Source organism: Psammomys obesus, unplaced genomic scaffold (genome assembly GCF_907164565.1).
Source record: "Psammomys obesus unplaced genomic scaffold, mPsaObe1.curated_primary_1811, whole genome shotgun sequence".
NCBI classification, from domain to species: Eukaryota; Metazoa; Chordata; class Mammalia; order Rodentia; family Muridae; genus Psammomys; species Psammomys obesus.
In genome coordinates, this window is record NW_026596234.1 from 10,663,957 (window position 1) to 10,686,145 (window position 22,189).

Sequence of the window (22,189 nt, forward strand, 5' to 3'; positions counted from 1 at the left end):
CTATCTATCTATCTATCTATCTATCTATCTATCTATCTATCTATCTAATTTATATGTATATGTAGGATATAAATAGTAATATATATATATATATATATGTTAGAATAAAGTATGGGTTGGAGAGATGGCCAAGTGCTTAAAAGTACTTGCTTCAAGCTTAGCAGTGGTGACACCCACCTGTAACCCCAACACTCGGGAGGTAGAGGCAGGCGGAACTCTGAGATTGAGGCTAGCCTGATCCACAGAGTGAGTTCCAGGACAGCCAGAGCTACTGGGTTCAGTTTCCAGCACCCACATCGTAGCTTTCAGTTATTTGAAACTCCAAGAGGTCTGTCACTGTCCTCTGGCCTCCAAGAGCACCACAAAACACACACACACACACAACCTTTTTAAGTCTAAAAAAAATCACTCAGTGTTACCAGGTTGGCATGTGGAATTTGGGAACACCTGAATTCCTGAACCTGGGTCACAGTCACTCATATTTGGCCCTAGAATAAACTATCTCTTTGACCTTTTGAGGTGAGAACTGTATATTTCATGTTGTCACCCCAACCCCACTTATTTTTGTCTTGTTTCTATTGTTGTTGTTTTATTGGGACAGTGTCTTGATAGCCTTGAATGCAGGCTTTCCCAGCCTCTGAGGTCACTGTGCACATGTAGCTCAGACACACACTGGCAAAACATTAAATAAATCTCAAACGCAAAAACAGGCCCAAGCCAGATGGAGCAGCTCATGCTATAATCCCCAGCCTGGACTACAGAGTGACTTCCAGGGCAGGGTACTTACAGAAGGGAACCCCGTCTCAAACAAACAGCAGTAAACCGGTGAAAGATGCGGTGTGAAGGGATCAGGTGCATTATTAGTTAGCTCCTGGCTCCCTCGCAGAGCAGCTTCATGGGGTTCAGCAGGAGGGGGCAGGCAGGGCTGCGTTCCTCATGGAGAGCCAGGGAGGATCTATTTTCCCAGTTTCGGCCAGTTCCAGCCCCCAGAGGTTCGGGGATGCCGGGCTCATAAATGTCCCCAGTGACTCTTGAAAACCTGCAAATCTGCCGCAGGCCTTTAAGCCCGGCAAAGGCAGGATCTCCATGAGTTCAAGGCCAGCCTGGGCTACAGAGCTATCTCTAGGACAGCTGGGGCTACACAAACAAACTTTATCTCAGAAAAGAAAAAAAAAATCAAATAAAAACAAAAAGGACTTGTAAATCCTCAAAATTCTGAAAGGCTTCACAATGCACCAGGGAGCTCTGGGAGTAAAGGATGGAGACCGATGGTGACAAAGTGGAAAATGAGAAGATTAGTCTATTTGAGAATCTGGCTTTGGGATCCAGCTAAGATGCGTCACTATGAACTAAAACCCTGTAGCCTTCTAGAGGAGACAGGGAATACAGGCTCCCACATCGGACCAACAAGCCAGGTGTAATGGAGTAATCCTGGAAGCTCAGCACTCAGAAGTCAGAAGCAGACTGGACATGACTCACAAGCCTGGAGGCCTGAGTGGGACTCTGGACCCATGTAAAGACAAATGGAGACAACTCTCTCATCCTGTCCTCTGCCCTCCACATGTGTGCCGTGACTCATCAGCCCCATCTGTAGATAAAATAGGTGTGATTTAAAACCCTTGTCAGATCTGAAAGTCTCAGAATGTCTACTTCACCCACATCCTTTCTCAGGGTGGTAGAGGGGGTGAGTCAAGCAAGGAAAAGCGTGACATGTGACCAAGGAAAGGGACCCCCAGCAGAGTTTGAGAAAAGCCAGCAGATCCCTAGCTGATGGTGCAGGGAGATCCCAGGATGGTGGTCAGGCACCAGTCGGGGAAATCAGTCCAGAGGGGAGCAGATCCGAGCACCCCAGAGAGTGAGCGATTTCCTCCAGAAGGTGGCTGGGGTGATTCCTTGGGAATCAGCTAAAGGGCTTTCGGATTATTGGCAGAGTTTGGAGTTGAGCTGGCACGGAACGCTGAAAAACAAGCCAGGGAGGTGGAGGGGGTTCCGACAATAATTAACTATGGACCTCGAAGAACTGTGCAGAACTGTGCATGCCCAGAGGCTCACGCTGGGGCTCCCCTGAAGTGGCCGTTTACAGAGCCACCATAAAAGTCAGCAGTAAATATTGGTCTCTCCAGAGTGACCACATGACGCCCTGGGGAGGGGGACTGTGTGGGCTGGAACAGGTGTGAAGGCCACCAGAGCCCACCGCGCCCAGAGCGGAGCTAACTGAAGGCAAACAGTGAAGACTTGGGCATCTCTTCCTGTGAGAAAGAAAACGTGGGGGACCTGGGAGGAAGCAAGGAGGAGAAAAACCGTGACGTTTTAAGTAAGGGAGCTCGACTATCGACCCATGCTAGTCTGCCCTCTCTCTGGCACAGTGCTTACACGTAGGTCAGGCTGGCCTACTAGTTTTATCAGTCCTCCGGTTACAGCACTCGGCATCTTTGGGCCCTTTTTGGTTTTGTTTTGTCTTTTGTTTTTGTTTTCTTGAAGACAGGCTCTGACTATGTAGCCCTAACTGGCCTCAGACTCGTCGAGACCCACCCATCTCTGCTTCCCAAGTGCTAGAAGGGGGGGCTTGCACCACCACGCCTGACAACACAAGGTTTTTTAGTTTTAGTTTTAGGCTTTTAGCTTTCAGCTTTATGTGTACGGCTGTTTTGTCTGCATGTGTGTCTATATATCACAGGCATGCTTGGTGCCTGTGGAGGCCAAAAGAGAACAGCAGGTCCCCTGGAACCAGAGCTACAGACAATTGTGAGCAACCCAGTGTGGGTGCCAAGACTTGAACCTGGGTCCTCTGGAGGAGTATCCAGTGCCTTTAATGGCCAAGCCAGTTCTTTAATATTATTACTATTATTAATATCATCAACATTACTATATATTATTATTTACTAGGGACAGAGTCTCCCCTGCACCCCTGCTGGCCTAGAACTCATGCTGTGAGGGGGACCTTGAACACTTTATCTTTCTGCCTCTCCCTCCCAAGTGCTGGGATTACAAGCGTGAGCTACTGTGCACTATTCCAAAACAAAGGATCCCAATACAAAACTGATGAGCTCCAACTGGCTGTATTGGAAGCAGGGATTTCTAGTTTCCACTGGGTTTTGGAAAAGTTGATTGCTCAGTGGCCTCCTGGGTTGTATACCTCAATTAAAAAAAAAAAAAAACAAAAAAAAAACCCACACACAACTACAACCAGGGGAAGGATATTTAAAAACCTTAAAACGGAAATTAAAAATAGGTAGAACTGGTATGAGTGAGGCACATAATGCGTGGTTTGAGCTGTGAAAAACATGTTATTTTTCCTTAAATGTTTATTTGTTTGTTTGCATGTGTGTGAGTGTTTTGCCTGCACCGTGTCTGTGCACTGTGTGTGTGCCTAGTGCTCACGGAATCCAGAAGAGGATGTCAGATCCCCTGGAAATGGACTTACAGGCAGTTGTGAGCTGCAGTATGGGTGCTGGGACCCAAACCCAGGTCCTTTCCAGAAGCAGTGTGCTGCTCTTACTTCCAGCAAAGTGTTTGAATTTGAAGAAGGAGGAAGGAGCCTGGAGTGGGGGCCATGCCTCTTTGTAGAGTGGAGGCAGTAGGATCAGGTGCTCAAGGCAGAGAGTTGAGGCTAGCCTGGGCTACATCTGACCTGGAGTAAAATACAAACAATTACCCAATTAATTTTTTAATATTTTATTTTATTTTATTTTATTTATTTTATGTGCATCAGTGGGAAGGTGTCAGATCCCTTGGAACTGGAGTTACAGACAGTTGTGAGCTGCCATGTGGTTCCTGGAAATTGAACCCGGGTCCTCTGGAAGAACAGACAGTACTCTTAATGACTGAACCATCTCTCCAGGCCCTACCCAATTTTAAAAGGCCCCCTAGACTGCAGTGTTTCGTGCTGGGGACAGACAGAGGAGGAAAGCAAAGCCCTTACCCATGCCTGACATGCTCATTAACTGCCCATCCTCTTCCCAAACTAAAAAGGCACCAGCCTGCCATGCCCGCTTAGTCACAGGAAGCAAGGGCCCTGCGTTGACATTTCTCACTGGCACTGTCCTCACTCCCTACCCTTTGAGTCACAAAGCCCCCTCCCTTCTTTCTTCCTCCTCCACAAAAGAGCATGGTCCATGCAAAACAGCTCTCTCCTCCAAGGCAGCCAGAATGCATTCTGGAGCCAAATACCAGGGACTGTGGCCAGGGAACATATTTAAATCACCTCACATTCCATGTTCCAATGTGGAAGCAGTTTTAGGAAGTTGTTATAGTAGCAGAAAGAAGAAAGTCATAAATCAAGACAGTTTTAAAGTACACTGGTGGTAACATGAGTTAGTCAGGTAAATCTCTGCTGCCGGCCTCAGGTGCTGTCTGGTGACACTCAACCTTTCAGTTGGGGCGCACACAAGGTCTGTGCATTTTAAACATTTACCCAAGGAGCTGGCCTTTAATCCCAGCACTCGGGAGGCAGAGGCAGGCAGATCACTGAGTTTGAGGCGAGGCTGGTCTACAAAGTGAGTCCAGCACAGCCAAGGCTACACAGAGAAACCCTGTCTGGGGGGAAGGGGAAAAAAGATTTACCTAATAGCCTAATAGCCAGATGTCAGCTCACACACAGATTCAACAGATGGCTTTTAAGGCAAAAGGTGATTGAATTGCAACATTCCAAACCCCCCTACAACCACTGAAGTCCTGTTCAGCTTCTCGGAAGGGCCAGTGTAAGATGAACATGGGTTCTGAGAACTCTTGCTCACAGCGCTTTAGTGTGTACCCCGGTAGGCACCCCGACCCTGCCCAAGGCTTCAGGTACTGTCCTCCAGGCTGCCCAGTTCAGCGCTTTTTTTTTTTTTTCCTGACTACAGAGAGGATTGCCTCCTTGTGTCTCCAAATAAGGAAACTGGGCTCTCAGTCCCCGAAGCCATAAGAACTGACTCCAGCAGCCATCTGAGAGAGACAGGTGTGATGCTTCTGCCTCTGGTGTCCTGAGCTCCGAAGGCCCAGCCCTCAACAACCAAGGACTGCAGAACTGGGGTCTGAGCAGTGGCTGTTTAAGGAGGGGGTGTAGGGACTGGGGAGGTGGCTTGCTCAGGAATGCCCTGTCTTCAACATGGGGGACTTCCCCCCCCCCACGTAAACAGCTGTGAACACACACGTAGTCCCTGCCCCTGGGAAGTGAAAGCGATAGTGTCAGGATCAAAGCCAAGCTGGGCTGCCTGAGACCCTGTCTCAATAAACAGAAAGCAGGAGGCCAGGACTGTATGCGGTTCAGTCAGTAAAGGGTTTCCTAGCATGCATGAAGAAGCCCTAGGTTCGACCCTCAGCACCCCATAAACTGGTTGTGATGGTCTATGCCTGTAATCCCAGCGTCTGGAAGCAGAGGCAGGAGAATCAGAGGTTCAAGGTCACACTCAGCTACATAGTGAGTTTGTCTCCAGCTTGGGCTTCATGAGGCGGTGAAGACAGAAAGAGAGCTGGAGTGGTGGCTGTGCACACCTTTAATCCCAGCACTCAGAAGGCAGAGGCAGGCAGATTCCTGAGTTTGAGACCAGCCTGGTCTTCAGAGGGAGTTCCAGGACAGCCATGGCTACCCAGACAAGCCTTGTCTCAGAAAACAAAAACAAGACGGAGAGACAGAAGGGACCTTAGTCTTAGTCTTGCTCAGAGGACCTCAGAGCTACCAGCCAAGGGAAGCACAGAGCTGTCTATCAGAGCGGGAGGCCAGAACCAGGTGTCCAGGGTTGGATCACAGAACCACCACCCTTTGTGCCCTCATTTGTGCCCCCCATTTGTAGCTCAGAATATTATTTTTGGAGTGAGAGAGCTCACGAGATACCCAGAGCCACGCCTGTTACACCACCCCCAACCCCAACCTGCATCTGTGGTGGGCTGACCAGTCAAGGTGGACAAAGCACCCTCCTGGTCAGCAGACAGGCGTGGAGACATTTAACCATAGCGTTCTAAAGTCCGAAAAGACCCAGAGGGGAAGTTTCTCTCTATTTCCTGCCAGGAAAAGAGTGGAAAACCCAATTCCCACCAAAAGGGGCATCAGTGCCGCCTCCTGCCCGCAGATAGGAACAGGAAAAGAGCGTGGCACCGGGGTGGGCCGTGGGGAGGAAACAACCCAGAGCAGAATGCCCACACCGGAATCCCTGCAAGGTCACCTTCAACTGTGAGTGTGCAACTCACTCAACTGCTTTGTGCCTTGGTTTCCCCATTGTTGGTCATAGCACACAGGACATAGGACTATGTGACTTGCAAGTGGATCAGCAGTGCACAGAGAGCCGTGAGCATGCGAAGTGTGGGACTCTGGACACGCCAAGCAACAGTGTGTAAGGAAAGCACAGACTCACCTTCCAACTTAAATCTGATTCAAGCAGTGAACACGCTATCCGAGGTAATTTGAAAAGAAAAAAAAAAAATGCTTCGAACTCATGTCTTTTCACTTTCTAACGTTTTCCGTGTGGTTTAAAATTGTTAATTGGTTTCTTTGCTGTTGACGAGTCTTAAGTCGGGGTCTCAGGCAGCTCAGGCTGGCTTGGAATTTCGTGGGTAGCAAGGATGACCTGGAATCCTCTCTTGCTTCTACCTCTCCACTTCTCAAGTGTTGGGATCGCAGACGTCTGCCACTGAGCCTGGCTTTATGCAGTTCTGGGTGCCTAACCCAAGGCTTCATGTATGCCAGGCAAACACTCTACCAACAGTCATAGTCCAGGCCCTGGTTTTTGATGTTGGTATTTTTTAAAACAGGCTCTCAATATGCAGTTCAGGCTGGCCTCAAACTCACAGAGATGGTCCTGTTTCTGCCTCTCTGGAGCTGGGATTACGAGTGTGTACCAATATGTCTGCTTTGAAAATAGCTTTAGGGGCTGGAGAGATGGCTCAGAGTTGTTAAGAACACTGCTTGCCCTTCCCAAGTTCCTGAGTTCAATTCCCAGCAACCACATAGTGGCTCACAACTATCTATAATGAGATCTAGTGCCCTCTTCTGGTTCATGTGTACATGCAGGCAGGACATTGTACACATAATAAAATAAATAAATCTAAAAAAAAAAAACAAAACAGAAATGAAAAAGGAAAACAGCTTTAGGAGCTGTAGAGATGGCTCGGTAGTTGAGAGCATTTCCTGCTCTTGCAGAGGACCCTGTTTTGGTTCCCAGCACCTCAAATCATAACCACCACTGACTCCAGCTCCAAGGGATCTGGCGCCCTCTTCTGGCCTCCTAAGGCACCTGCACACAGCACCCACAGACACACAAGCATACACATAAATAAAAATTAAAATTCAAAAGAGTATCTAGTATAATAAGGAGCTAATGTTACTTCATAATCGGAAAGGTAGGCTGATTCCATGTGTGGGCGGGAGCTGAGCCAACCCTTCCTCCCTACAGCAAGTGGCCTGCACGCCTTTGGCCTTGTGTTTGGGGACTGTATTGCCTGGGTAGCTCTTGCCTGGACATGAAGTCGCCCTTGTTTGCTCAAGTTCTTGCTCTCTGAAGAACCTGTTAAGTGCTGGGTGGGTCATTTGGGTCCCCTCCTCCGTCCTATCCCATATTTGTGTTTGGGAGTGGATAGGGTCCTGACTCACTGACTTCTGCTTTGTCTAATGTCCTTTCAGTTTGGTTTGGTGTGGAGTTTTTGTTTTGTTTTGTTTTTCAGACAGAGACTCATATGTAACTGAGAATTCTCTTGAACTCCCGACCCCGGAAAGTGCCTGTCGTGGCACTGTTCAGCTCCAACAAACCTGCTGAGTACAGAACGGTGTTCATTCAACAAATATGTATTGAACACTTAGCTGGGCTGCTCAAGGACCTGTGGGCCTAGTGATGACAATTAAAAAAAAGACGAAACCTGTGTCCTTACACTGGTGACATACTGATGCCAACGAAAACAAGAAAGAAAGAAAGAAAGAAAGAAAGAAAGAAAGAAAGAAAGGAAGGAAGGAAGGAAGGAAGGAAGGAAGGAAGGAAGGAAGGAAGGTGAATTTTAGAATACTTTTTAGCCTATGATCCCAACGTTTGGAAGGCAGGGGTAGATGGATCTCTGTGAGCTTGAGGCTACCCTGCTTTATTCAGTGAGCTCGAGGCCAGCCAGAGCTTCGTGGAGAGAGCCAGATTAAGAAGCAGACCTAGGTCTTGTCTGGAATATGCGAAGCCTTGGGTTCAGTCCCCAGTACAACACATACATGCTAAATAAAAACTAAAAAAAATTAAAGGACAGGCATGACGGGGCGCACCTTGAATTCCAGCACTCTGAAAAAAAAAAAAAAAAAAAAAAGAGGCAGGTAGGTCTCTGTATGTTTGAGGCTAGTTTGGTCTACATATAGGGAGTCCCAGAACAACCAGAGCTACACGGTGAGACCTTGTCTCAAAAAAAAATAAATAAATAAAATAAAAAGTTGAAAATGTCTTCTGCGTTCCAGCCCTGAGCAGAGGTGGCAGCGGACACAGCAGTGGCAGCTGCTGGAGCAACCAGCAGTGGGCAAGGTTTCTCCTGCCCCTGAAGTGTCTTTAACATCTAGCTACCCACCAATGTGTGCTTGCCTCGTTTTGTTTGGAGACAGGTCTCACTGTGTAGCCCAGGTTAGACCCAAAGTTTCTGCAGTCCCCCCCCCCCCCACTGCTCACCCCCAAGTCTGCCTCAGGAGTGCTGGGACCCCAGGTGGGTGCCACCTTCTCCAGCTCCAGTGCTTTTAACTTAAAATTGTATTGTATTTTATAAGTATGATATGCTCACCTGTATGTATGCTATGTACCATTTATATGCCTGCTGTCTGCATAGGCCAGAATCCCCTGGGGCTGGGCTTATGGTTGTGAGCTACCACGCGAGTGCTGGGAACCCAACAGCCTTAACCTCTGAGCCGTTTTCCAGCTCCTCTACCGCTTTTAATGAATCAGTTTCTGCTCAGGTGGCTCTGGTTGGTTCTCTCTTTCTTTTTTAAGGCAGGGTCTCAGGTCTCCCAAGCTGGCCTCAAACCCCCTCCTAGCGGAGGGTGACCTTGAACTGGGTCCTCCTCCCTCTACCTCCTAAGTGCTACAGTCACAGGCATGCGCTGCCATGCTTAGTTTTCGAGGCGCTGGGAATGGAACCTGGAGCTTTATGCTTGCTAGGCAAGCGTTCCCCCAACTGAGCAACATAGACCCTTCGTCCTCTACTTGACTGCAACCTAGAGCTTCCTGCCCAAATGCTCATTCAGTATTCGTTGAAGGAATAAGTGAATAAATGAATGAGGGAATGGATGAATGAATGAATGAATGAATGGTACATTTCGGGAACTTCTCTGTTCCTGCTGTTTCCATCTGAAGAAAGAACGTCAGCGTCTACATCACAGGCCCCTGGGTTCTTTCGGGTCAGGGACAGGAAGATGACGTGGAGTGCTCTTATCATCTGGAGGCCTTGCAGAAGAAAGGGTGGAGGGAGGAGGGAGGGGAAGCTGTCCAAGCCGGGTGAGGAATGGACTGGGTGGAGGCAGGAGTTGAAGGGAGGAAGCAGCACCTGGAGCCTGGAGGGGAGGGGGAAGGGGGAGGGGATTTGCTTGTTGCCTGGCCTTTCTGCTGTGCATACTGTAAGTTAACCTTCTGGAGCACACGCCCTGCTTCAGGGGCAAAGCTCAGGGGCTGGGAAAATGCAGTTACGTGGCAAATATTTTAAAGATGATGATGATGATGATTTTGAGACTGAGTCTATCTGAGTCTATGTAGTCCTGCCTGTCCTGGAGCTTGATATGTAGACCAGGCTGGCCTGGAACTCACAGAGATCCACCTGCCTCTGCCTCTCTGCTGGGAGTAAAGGCATGCGCCACCGTGCTCAGCTATTATTTTTAATTATGTGTATGCAAGTGTCCATATGTGGGTTTTCACATGAGCATGTGTGTCCTAGAAGAGGCCAGAGGTGTCAGAGTGCCCTGGAGCTGGAGTCACAGGTGGTTGTGAGCTACCGGATGTGGGGTGGGTGCTGGGGACTGAGTTTGGGATTTCTCGAAGAGCAGTACGTGCTCTTAAGCACTGAGCCATCTCACTAGCCCCGTGAGGCAAATATGTTTAAAAGCATGTTTACACTTGGCGTCAGTTAGAGCAGTTCAGCTGTGCGGGTCGGAAGCCAAGCTTAGGGAATGGGTCGGAGACATGGTCTGTGTGCAGGCGGTTTGATTGGGAAATAGACAATGTTCTGAAACTCAGCTGGAGAGCGGGCAGGGAGAAGGGAGGGAGCGAGCTGGCATAAAGGCAGCCACTTAGCAGGGTGCCAGCTTAAGCTCCTGGGTTCAGGGCACTGGGCACTCTGGGACGTGCGGTAGTGCATCCACGTGGGGACAAGAGAGCCACCAGCTTCCGTCAGTCCTGGGTAAAGTGTGGCCCCCAGGGGAGTGCCCCTTCCAAATTTTTCACACTTGTGTTCTCAACACCTGTGGGTGATAAAACCCCTGAGCCAAAATCATAGGTGCTGGGAACTCCCCTCCACCCCAGTCCATCATGCTTGAGGACGGTGAGAATCAAGGGGTGGGGAAGTGAGTGGAGGAGAACAAACATCACCCACTATAGTGACCTCAGCTGAAGGAAGAATGAAGTTGACATGTGGAGAGCACAGATTGGGCTTCAGGGGCAGCCACACCCTGTCTCAGGACTCTGTGACCAGTCATGGGCTCCTTTGAGCTTTAGGCCTCCCTGGTTCATCTCAGCAGAAGGCAAGCTGAGGAGATGGCTCAGTGGGGGGAAATATTTGCTTGCCAAGCCTGACGACCTGAGTTTCAGGCCCTAGAAGCAAGAACTGGCTCCAACAAGCTGTCTTTGGACTTTCACTCACCTGTCACATGGTACGCGCGTGCCCCTGCCTATGTCACACACAAAATAAATAAATGACATGTCATTTTAAATTAAAAAAGGAGCCAGTGCCTTCCCCGGAATTCTAGCAAAATCCCGAGGACTGAAGCAGGGTTGTTGGTGCGCACACATAATCGCAGCATCTGGAAAGCTGAACCCGAAGGACATAAATTCAAAGACAGCCTGGATTACACTGTTGAGTCCAGTTCCCAGAAAAACAACCTACTCCCCTTCCTTCCAAATTCCAAAGGCTGACGCATCTGCTGCTTGGGATATGTGCCCATCCCTGGATCCATTCTGTGGGTGGAACAATAAGATTTGCTGGTTAGCCAGCGCGGTGCATTCAACCTTCTTTGGACTCATGGCTCCCGCCAAAATCACGGGCCTCACATGGACATGGAGTTAAAAGGGACCTCACAGATATCAGGGTGTTGTGGGGAGAGAGGAGGGAGCTGAGACCGACCGATCAAAACCAATGTTAGCAGATTGCTTGCTGCAATCTGTCCCAAGGTAAAATTATTTAAGGTGACCATTGCTGTGGAGAAACACCGTGACCAAAAGACGTTGGGGAGGAAAGAGTTTATTCAGCTCACACTTGCATATTGCTGTTCATCATCCAAGGAAGTCAGGACTGGAACTCAAACAGGGCAGGAACCTGGACTCAGGAGCTGATGCAGAGGCCTGGGGTGGGTGTGTGGGGAGGCGCTGCTTACTGGCTTGCTCCTCATAGTTTGCTTCCTTTTTTTTTTTTTTTTGTAATTTATTTTTATTATTTATACAGTATTCTGTCTGCATGTGTGCCTCCAAACCAGAAGAGGGCACCAGATCTCACTTTAGATGGTTATGAGCCACCATGTGGTTGCTGGGAATTGAACTCAGGACCTCTGGAGGAGCAGCCAGTGCTCTTAACCTCTGAACCATCTCTCCAGCCCTCAGTCTGCTTTCTTAAAGAACCCAGGACTGAAATCGCTGAGCCCTCCCACATCAATCACCCATTAAGGAAATGCGCTGTAGCTGGCACTTACGGACGCATTTCTCAATTGAGGTTCCCTCCTTTCAGATAATTCCAGCTTGTGTCAAGTTGACGTAAAACTAGCCAGCACAGAAGGCTGAGGCAAGAGCACCACTGTGGGTTCAAGGCCTGCCTCAGCTGCAAAGTGATGTCAAGACCACCCCGGGCAACTTAGCCAAGACTTTGTCTAACTGGGGAGGACGAGATGGCTCAGTGGATAAAAAACAAACCAAAAGTTATTTAAAAAAAACAAAACAAAACACTTTTTTTTTTTTTTTGAGACAGGGTCTCATATAACCCAGGCTAGCCTTAAATTTGCCATGTAGTTGGGGTTAACCTTGAACCTCTGACCTTGCTCTGATTCCTCAGCTAGGGCTGCAGGCTTGATCTTAGACCCCTGACCCCACCCCACTGGTGAGGTGCTAGGCATGGAAACCAGGGCTTTGTGTGTCTGCATGGTGCCACACCGCCCACTGAACCACAGCCACAAAGCTTGTTTCATTTGTTTGTTTGTTTGTTTGAGCTGGCTCTCATGTATCCCAGGCTAGCCTCAAACTCTCTGACGTAGTTAACTATGACCGTTGACTTCCAGTCCTGCAGGCTCACATTGGGCTTCCCTCCTCCCTTCCGTTTGTGCTTCCTTTTGTTCTGAAGAAGGCTCCTCAGCTCGGTGTGCCCACCATTGCTGGAACTCATAGGTTGCGGACCTCCAACATCCTGAGAGACTCAGCCTCCCCCAGGTGGCCCCAGGTGTCGCCTGGGCACCATATTTGCCATCCAACTGTGAAGAGAACCCTGAAGGACCAGAGCTAGAGGTGGCCAGGAGGCTCACTCTGGGAGAGCTCTTGCTAGGCCGTAACTGAGGCACACGGCTACATCCATCTGTGAAGAAGCAGGGATGACCTGCCAGACCATGAGTGTCAAGCTAAATATGAGAGCAGTCAGGACAATATACGCAAGGATCATGAGGACTCCTCCAAATCATCTGGCTCAGAGAAACTGGACAAAAGGGTAAACGGCTGCTGTTGTCCTTTTAAAAACTCAGTAGTGTGTATGAGAGATGCACTCATGCCAGGCACTAACACTTGGCTTGCTCTGCACTTGGAAATCAATTCGACAGCACTTTAAGCCTTAGTAGGCTGTGTGACCTTGAGTACCTTCACCTTTTTGAATCTCAATTTCATCCTTTGCCAAATAGGTAAGATTTTTATGGTGAGTTACTCATACACATCTGGGCAAATTTAAAGAGAGAGAGAGACAGACAGAGAGAAGACATAAGTTGTGAGTATCGTCTAAACAGAAGGTGCTTAATAATGATCATGTTCTTGATACGGAGTGTACAGTGGGGAAGACCGTGAACCTGGATGTCAGATGGACCTGACATGGTCCATGTCAGAGTTCTCATGCTTTAAGCGGTTCTGGGGATTGAACCCAGGGCTTTGTGTGTTCCAGGCAGGTGCTCTCTGCACCTTCACTGAGCTATACTTCCAGCCCTCCCCCACTCCCCAGGGGACTTTTTAAGCTCTCTGTCTCATCCTTTCTCTGTCTTCGAAGGTGGGAGGTGTTGGGGTGGCGGGTACTTGACCCTGCGCTGGTGCACTGAAACCATGCATGCAAAGCGAGTTATTATTAGATGGATTCCTTTCCCTTCTGACCTCACAAAGGAAGAGGCAAGGGCAAAAGGCAGCTGCTACAGATATGTGAGGCTCTCAGTGGAGACGCTGTACCCAACAGAACTGGCTCTGTGTGGTGCAAGACACGGGCCAAGTAGTCACTGGTGGTGAAACCAGGGCCTGGGTCTTCCTGAGAAAGGAAACAGAAGGAAGCTGTGGGCAGGTTCCTCTTCCTGGCCACGAAGGGTATCGTCTTTGTGGAAATCCACAAAGATGACATTTATGTGTGAACTCTTCTGACGTGCTGGGCTAGGTCAGGATGGTCTGGCTGAAGTATGTGTGCACTTATCTGGCCAGATCAGGCATGGCCAGGGGGGCAGAACAAGCAGCCATGTGTGTACTTGTTTCTGATGAACCTGGACTCTGAAGACCCAGCACTTCTCTCTAAGCATCTTGGGCTTCAGTTAAAAAGCCTCCCCCAGAGGCCTGCTTTTTTCTGAAGGGAAAGTGGAGGAGTGGATCTGGGGGACAGGGGAGGAGTGGGGAGGGGGAACAGACAGGCTGAGAGGAGTGAAGGATGGAGAAACAGTGATCAGGGAGCAATGTGTAAGAGAAGAATTAAAAAAAGAAAAGGCAACACTGAAAAAAATACCCTCCCCTACTGGTCTTTTGGAAGTTGATTATGGTGGGGGTGGGCTGAGGGCCAAAAATGGGACCACTCTTCTCGACAGCACAGACATCACTTCCCTTGTCTCTGGCCATAGTATCACTGCTGCCCCTATACTGCGGCCTGATGACCATATCCAGGTTCAGTCTGGTGCAAGCCTGCCTGACTCTTATGTCTTCAACGCTGGGGCTATGAGAGAGACTTGCTGTGGGCAGAGACAGTCAGTTAGAGACTTGTTTTAGTCAGAGACAGACAGGAAGCTCTGATGAGCCTCTGACTGAATGTCCAAGTAGGGTTGGGTAGCTCATTCATTCGTGCACACAGCATCCATTCAGGAGGCTGGCGGGCCGTGGGCCGAGCTGTGGAGGAAGACTCCACGCCATCCCATGCATGGGTGCCCTCGCTCAGTTTTCCATTTAGTACGAAATACATATTTGTTTTCTCTGTACCTATCCATCTATCCGTCATGCTCTGGATCAAACCTAGAGCCTCCCGCGTATCAGATATAATGCTCTACCAGTAATCCACACTCCCAACTTTACAAGTATTTCTTTTATTTTAGTTATAGTTTTTTTTTTTTTTTTTTGGAGACAGGGTCTCATGTAGCCCAGCCTGGCTTCAGCCTCAGTTCTTAGCCAAGTATGACACTGAACTTCTTCTGATTTCCTGCCTTCATATCTCAGTGTTAGGGTTGTAGACATTCACCACCACGCTTAGCATGGACTGCTTCTGGTGGAAGGCAGACTGGAAATAAGAAAGTGAGGACGCAGAGTGTGACGCCTGCTTAGGAGGCTTCCAATTCGTGCCCTGTGTGATGGTGGGCACTTTAGAAAAACAAACAAATCAAAAGCCACTGTTTTACGTCTAGGGGTGCTTTTGTTGCAGGCGCATCTGCCTGGTGCCCTCAGAGGTCAGATGAGGGCATTTGCTCGGGAACGGAAGTCAAAGATGGTTGTGAGCTGCTGTGTCAGTCCTGGGAACTGAACTTGGATCATCTAGAAGAGAGGAAGCCCTCTTAACTGCTGAGCTATCTCCCAGCCCAATTTTCTTTTTTAAAAAAGACGGTCTCACTCTGTAGCCTACACTGACCTTGAACTGTGTTGTTCTCCCTGCCTTAGCTCAGCTTCCAGAGTGCTGAGATTGTAGGTGTGAGCAGCCACATCATCTAGATCAAGTGTTTGTGTGTGTGTGTGTGTGTGTGTGTGTGTGTGTGTGCGCGCGCGTGCGCAGTTGTGCCTGAAATAGAGGCCAGGAGATATTGGGTGTCACTCCTCCGGCATTATTTACCTTTTTTTTTTTCTTCATTTAATTTTTGAGACACGGTCTCTCACTAACCAGGAGCTCACAGGCTAGCTAGCGAGCCCCAGGGATCTGCTGTCTCCATCTCCTTGGTGCTAGGATTACAAGCGAGTGCCACCATGTCTGGCTTTGCGTGTTAGTTCTTCAGTGAAACTCAGGCCCTTGTGATTGCAAGGCTTTACTGGCTTTACACCTCCATAGCCTCTGGTTGCAGTTTTTGTTTTTTGTTTTGTTTTGAGACAGGGTTTCTCTGTGTAGCCTTGGCTCTCCTGGACTCACTTTGTAGACCAGGCTGGCCTCAAATGCACAGTGATTCACCTGCCTCTGCCTCCCAGAGTGCTGGGATTAAAGGCATGTGCCACTCTGCCCAGATCAATTTTTACTATTTTTTAGGCGGGGTCTTATTATATAGCTGGCTTGAATTTTGCTATGGAGACCTGTACTAGCTGGCTTTGAACTCAGAGATGCACCTGTCTCTGCCTTGGAATGTTAGGAACAAAGACAGGTCACCACCACACCCACCTGCACACCCAATCTTTAGTAGTGTTAGGATGAAATCTCCTGGGAAGGTACCATAAAATCCGAGAACTAAAGAACACCAGGGAGGGGCTATTCCAACATGTGAGCAAAGACTAAGAAAGAGCTATTATCTTTGAAATAACTCGACCCACCCTCAAGGACATGCATGGCAGCTACTCTTGACCAAAGATGGCACACAGCTTGGCCCTGCTAAGCAACCGGCATCTGCTGAAGCTGATGGAATGAAGGAACCGCAAGATGTCTCAGCCAAGCCTGAGTGCCCCTACCCAGGCCGGGAATCTCAGAGCATCACTCTCTCACTGCCAGCCTCCTCTGAACTCAAGTCCTGCTGGGATGAGGGTCTTCTGGGACTGTTACACTAATCCAAGGGAGGCACAGCCTTGGTGCCTGGTGGTTTTAGGTCAACTTGACACAGGCTAGAGTCATCTGAGAGGAGGGAACCTCAACTGAGAGAATGCCAATGTAAGATCTGGCCGTAGGCAGGCCCGTAGGCCATTTTCTTAATCAGTGATTCATGAAGGAGGATCCAGCCCATTGTGTGTGCTGCCATCACAGGGCTGGTGGTCCTGGGTTCTATAAGAAAGCAAGGTGAGCAAGCCATGAGGAGCAAGCCAGTAAGCAGCATCCTCCATGGCTTCTGCTGCCTCTAGACCCCTGCCCTGCTTGAGCTCCTGTCCTGGCTGCTGTGGAAGTGTAAGCTGAATAAACCCTTTCCTCCCCAAGCTGTTGGTCATGGTGTTTCATCACAGCAATAGAAACCCCAACTAGGACAGTCTGTGAGGTAACAGGCCTTGCAAAAACCCCAGTGTTGCAAGGGACAAAGAAGCCAGGCACAGGTGTGTACCTGTAATCCCAATAGTGGGAAATTAAAGACAAGTGGATCCCTGGAGCTGGCTGGGCAGCCAGCTCAGTCTAACTAAGGACCAATGAGAGACCCTGATACAAAAACAAACAAACAAACAAACAAACAAACACCCCATAAAGAGACAGAAGCGTGTGGTGGCACACACTTCAATCCTAGCAGGGGCACACAGATCTCTGTGTGTTCGAGGCCAGTGTACTCTACGAAGAGCGTCCCATGGAGAGACACGGTGAAACCCTGTATCAAATCAAATCAAATAAACCACATAAAAGGATGTGAATGACCCTGGACGTTCGTTGCTCCCTGGCCTCCGAAGACACCCGTCTACAGTGAAGATGGACACAGACTCGCCATATGCGCGGCGTGATCCTGTAACCCCCAGCCACCAGGAGGAGTGGGCAGAAACATTGCAACACATAGTACTTTTGAGGCTAGCAGGGTTATCTAGTGAAGGCCCATCTCCAAAAGAGAAAAAAAGGTACACACAAAGCCCTGATCAAAATAGGAATGTAGGAACGGCAGACTGAAGCACGTGCTATGACGAACGGCGCCTTCCGAGGCAGCAACACAAAGGCCAAGTTACCTAAGGGTGCATTTTTTCAGAACATACCCACCATTAGGAAACACCTCGGGATGAAGTAACTTATCCAAGTTTGCTACAAGCTCTGCGGTTGTGAACAGTAATATCCTGCCTCTTGGGAACATATGTTGAAATGTTAAGTGGGAACTGGGGTGTGATGGGGCTCAGATCTCCAGTGGGTCTGAAAATCAAGCACTGTTTTTGTTACTAGGCTGAGCCAGGCATGGAGTGTGGGCTGTAGTCACAATACAGGAGCTCGAGGTTATCCTTGGCTACATAGTGAATCTGAGGCCAGCCTCGACGACAGGAGACTCTAACCCAAGTAAAAGAAACAAGGGCTTGGGCTGTAGGTCAGTGGTAGGGTGCTAGTCCAGCGTGTGTAGACTTATCTTCAGTCCCTGGTACTGATAAAAATAAAATCAAGAACTAAATAGGTGGTTTGGGTTGGCCTGGAACTTGCGGCGTGGGCCAGAGCTTCTGTCACCTTCCCGCCTCTTCCTCCCCAGTGCTGGAAGCTCAGACATGTAACCAGCATGCAAAGGTGTTCCTTTTTTATTGAGATAGATAGGAGTCTCATGCAGCCCAGGCTGGTCTTGAACTCCTATTTCTCCTGCCTCCTCCTCCCCAAAAGGCTGGAATTCTCTGAGTAATTCTCACAGCATTTCTGTAATTTGGAAGTGGTTTTGAAACCCTCTCTTGTGGTTGTGTCAGGAGAGGAAGTGGGTGGTTCCAGAAGCTGGGGGAGGACTCTTATTTTTCACCCTTTTCTGCTTTTGAAAGTATGCCACGATCTAACCAGTGGAGATGGGAAGAAATGGTCACTCCCTAGATGCCGATTCTAGGCACCGAGTGGAGACGGTGCTTCAGCTACTGTCTACACAGCCCTCCCTGTGTAGACAGATCTCACCTCCTTGTGGGCCATTTGGGTGGTTTTGTGAGTCACCGGATGAGTTGATCTGACCTCTGGGACCTGCACACTCTTTTCCAGAGGGGCTGCATTACTTTCCATTCCCCAAGCGACACCTGAGCACCCCAATTTTGCTGTCTCTGTTGAGCCACCTCAACACTGCCGGTCTTCATTTTCCTTTATCTTACATGAGGATCCATTATTGGTCAAGGCTGGGAGAATGGCCCAGAGGAAAGCATGATTAACATGCACAAGGCTGTGGGTTCCATCCTCTGGAAAAAGGTTGAGGGTTGAGTCTAGCCTGGGCTACATAACAAATTTCAGACCATCCTGAGCCACTGACTGGAATCCTTTGTTTGTAAGGAAGGGGTTCCTCACAACTTTTGTGGGGGAAAAAGGAGTCAGCTTAGGGCGGACATACCCAGGTCATAGTGGCTGCAGACCTAGTAGAAAGTGGTACCCGTTCTTCCAGATAAACAAACGCCACAGAGCGACTGTGAGCCATACTACCACAGCAAAGCATTTAGCAATGCCCATCCCATTGCAAGCTGGGAGACCTTCCCCAGAGCAATCCCAGAAGATTGACAGCTCAGTGTGTGGCATCAACTGACATTCCAGAGCTGTGGTCTGGGTCAGTGGATGCCATGACCTGACATTGGCTGGGCCAGGAGTGTTAAACCCCATGACTGAGTGAGGGCCCTGGGAAGGGGAGGCTGTCTGTCCCACTGCAGCAGCACCTCTTTCTCCTCCACTGTCCCCCCCAAACACTTACATCTGCTAGAACAAGGCCCCTCCTCCCCCTCTGCGACCTTTCCGGTATCTCCCTCCCTATCACCTGGCAAAGCCCAGCTCACTCTTGAGCTTTCAGTTTGAAGGCCCCCTGCTCTGGGACTCTCTCTTCTGCCTTGCTTGTGTGACAGATCTCACGTCCTCTCATCAGGACAACCATCCCCTCCCCCATTTGTTTTGATGCTCAGGGTGGCCTTAAACTCTATGTCAGAGAGAACGACCTTGAATTTCTGCCTTTGCTGCCTCTGCCTCCAGGTGATAGGTACACAGAATCCTGTCCAGTTACATGCGGTCCTGGGAATCAAGCCTAGCCCCGGCCCCCAGCTGCGTCATGGACAAGCACTCTACCCACCAAAGCCCAGCTCCAGCCACTCCTCAAGCCTTAGCTGTGGTTTTGGGAAAGTCCCTGCCTGTTGAAATTGGTTCTTGGACCAGCTTCTGGTCTAGCTGGACCGAACAGACTCATTTTGGGGATTTTTGCCAAACTGCTGAGAAACAGGAGCTTCCTTTGAATCAGGTCACAGTAGAGCTTACAGAGGACACTTAACCACCACTCAAGTGACAGTGAAGCCAGCACTAGCCATGGGTGTCACCATGAAGAGAAAGCTTGAGTGAGAATAAAGCCAGAACAGAGCAGAGGAGTGATGGGGAAATAGATGTATCTTTTTTCTTTTGTTTTGTTTTTTTGAGATAGGGTGTGTGTGTGCATGTGTAGCCTTGACTGTCCTAGACTTACTTTGTAGACCAGGCTGGCCTCGAACTCACAGAGATCCACCTACTTCTGTCTCCCTGAGTTCTGGGATTACATGCCTGTGCCATTGCACCTGGCTCCAATTTTGGTTTCTTTAAAAAGATAGAAATGTTATAGGAATATGTTTTTATTTTAGTTCCAGGTTAAATATGGAGCTGCTTTAGATTGTCCATAGCAGCAGGGATGTGATTTTGCCAGGCTGCAAGTGTATGATGTTTGGAATTCTGAGGACTGATGAAAGGTTATATAAATGCTAGAACCCCAACAGGGACTGCTGCTCCTCCTCCTGCTGCTCCTGCTGCTGCTGGTTGCTGGTTGCTGGTTGGAGATTTCCTGACAATGAAGACCCACATTTCCCAAGCAATCTGACACTCCTAATCAGCAGAAAGTAGCCTAAGGAGATCAACACCCCCTTTCCCTTCTAACCTTTCTCTCCTACCTAGTGTTGGGGTGTTGGAAGGGACAAGGGTGGAGAAGGATGGTAGAAGAAGGGAACCCACAAACTTCTACAGTTCACTTTTTGAAAAACTGTAAATTAATCTGTGATCGTGTTTATGCAAAGAAATCAATTCCATGGCTTTGCTGCAGACCTCTCTGGAGACACGAGAAAACCCTGAACAGAGAGGCTCAGGCATCTTGCTGGAAGTTATTTCAAGTACAGATATTTACACTTTGTTACTAATAATCAAGGACTAGGGTGTGGCCCAGTGGTAAAACATATGCTTAGTATGCCCAAGACCCTGGGTTCAAGAACCACCACAAAAAAAGAAAAACAAAATAAAAAGCTGAAAATAAGTGGTGGTGATGATGATGATGATAGCGATGGTGATGATGGTGATAATATTGATGATGGTGCTGCTGGTAATGATGATGGTGATGGTGGTGGTGATAATGTTGATAATGGTGATGATTTTGTAAAAAAAAAAAAAAAAAAAAAAAAAACTAATGAGGAAGACATCAAACATCAACCTCTGGCCCCAACACACATGCACCCCTTATCAGCTAAAGTGCGGTTATTGTTTGTACTCATCAACGCTGACCATAGAGAATTATATAGAGGAACTGTCTTCACTCAGGCAAGGGGGAGGTGGGCATCTAGCAAAACCCTCAATGGAAACCTAAAGCCACAGACATCTCTTAGCCTCCCCCCACCCCATGCACACGTACGCAGCACTGATTAAGCAGATAACAAAGGAGAGTGATTGCAAGAACAGACTGGTGCCACAGGAGTTGATCCAAGATGGCTACTAAGTTACCTCCAGAAAACAAGGTAAGAGCATTCGTGTGGGCCTGCACATGAAGAGTGGCCTCCTGGGGAGATGGTGCAAGACAGATCCAAATTTTCATCGTGCTATTTGGCAGCAATGCCTAATTTAAAATTTATAAATTGTGAGCCAGCCAGTGGTGGTGGGATGCCTTCAAGCCCAGCACTCGGAGGCAGAGGCAGGCACATCTCTGAGAGAAAGAAAAACAAACAAACAACATCATGTAAACTGTGGTCTGGTGTGGTGGACTGTGTCTTCTATCCCAGAACTTGGGAGGCAGAGGGAGCTGGGTCAAGTTTGAGGTTAGGTTGGTCAGTTGGTCTACACAGTGAGTTCTCAGCAAAACCAGGACTGTGTAGTGAGAGATCCTGTCTCAAAAATAAATTAAGCTCAAGGACAGTTTATTTCTGGGATTTTCCATTTGATATTGTTGGATGAGAGTTGGCTAAAGGCAGCTGTGACTGTAGAAAACAAACCAAGCTAAAGGGCCTTGGATGTGCTCAAAAGTGAAGTCCCTTCGCCCCTCCTAATAAGCATGAGTTGGATGAATGGATAATGCCACACCTATAAATAGTTTTCCAATGAATGATTAGAAACTTAATTCAAGATGACCCCTACCCAGCAGGCCAATGGCTTTCCCTGAAAGTCCGCGCCTTGGGCCAAGGTTTTATTTCTTTCTGGAATGGGCTCCTTATCTGAAGTTTTTTTTTTTTCCCCCAGGAACCTTGGGGAATGACTCATGGGGCTTTTGGTGAATGGCATGTCCGCTAGTGACCAGAAGTTCAGCTCCAGCCACTGAGGCAGATGTTCTTGGTGGGTTAACTAGAGAGCGTCTGCCCTCCAGGCTCCTGTGTGGCCAACGGCCAGTGGTTGCCGTGACCTAAAATGTATGATATCATTTCTTTTGCTAAATTTGTACATAGTTAACTGTTCTTTTAGTTCCTTCAGGTGCTAGGTGACTTTATTTTAGATGGGGTCTCATCCTGTAGCTCTGGCTGATTGGAACGCATGTGTACTCCAGGCTGGCCTTGAACTTCCAGAGATCTGCCTGTTTCTGCCTGCTTTCCTTCCTTCCTTCCTTTCTTCTTTCTTTCTTTCTTTCTTTCTT

At 48.7% G+C, this 22,189-nt stretch overlaps 1 long non-coding RNA gene across 2 annotated transcripts in view; it reads left to right on the forward strand.

Moving 5' to 3' along the window:
* The window catches only part of LOC129668156 (uncharacterized), a 16,890-nt gene extending 8,647 nt beyond the window's left edge, over window positions 1-8,243 (forward strand). For both annotated transcript variants that reach the window (XR_008718875.1, XR_008718874.1), the window contains exons 2-4: window positions 4,845-4,939; window positions 6,210-6,376; window positions 7,639-8,243. This is a non-coding gene — a long non-coding RNA (uncharacterized LOC129668156). The remainder of the gene's footprint in view (window positions 1-4,844; window positions 4,940-6,209; window positions 6,377-7,638) is intronic.
* The last annotated feature ends 13,946 nt before the right edge of the window (window positions 8,244-22,189 follow it).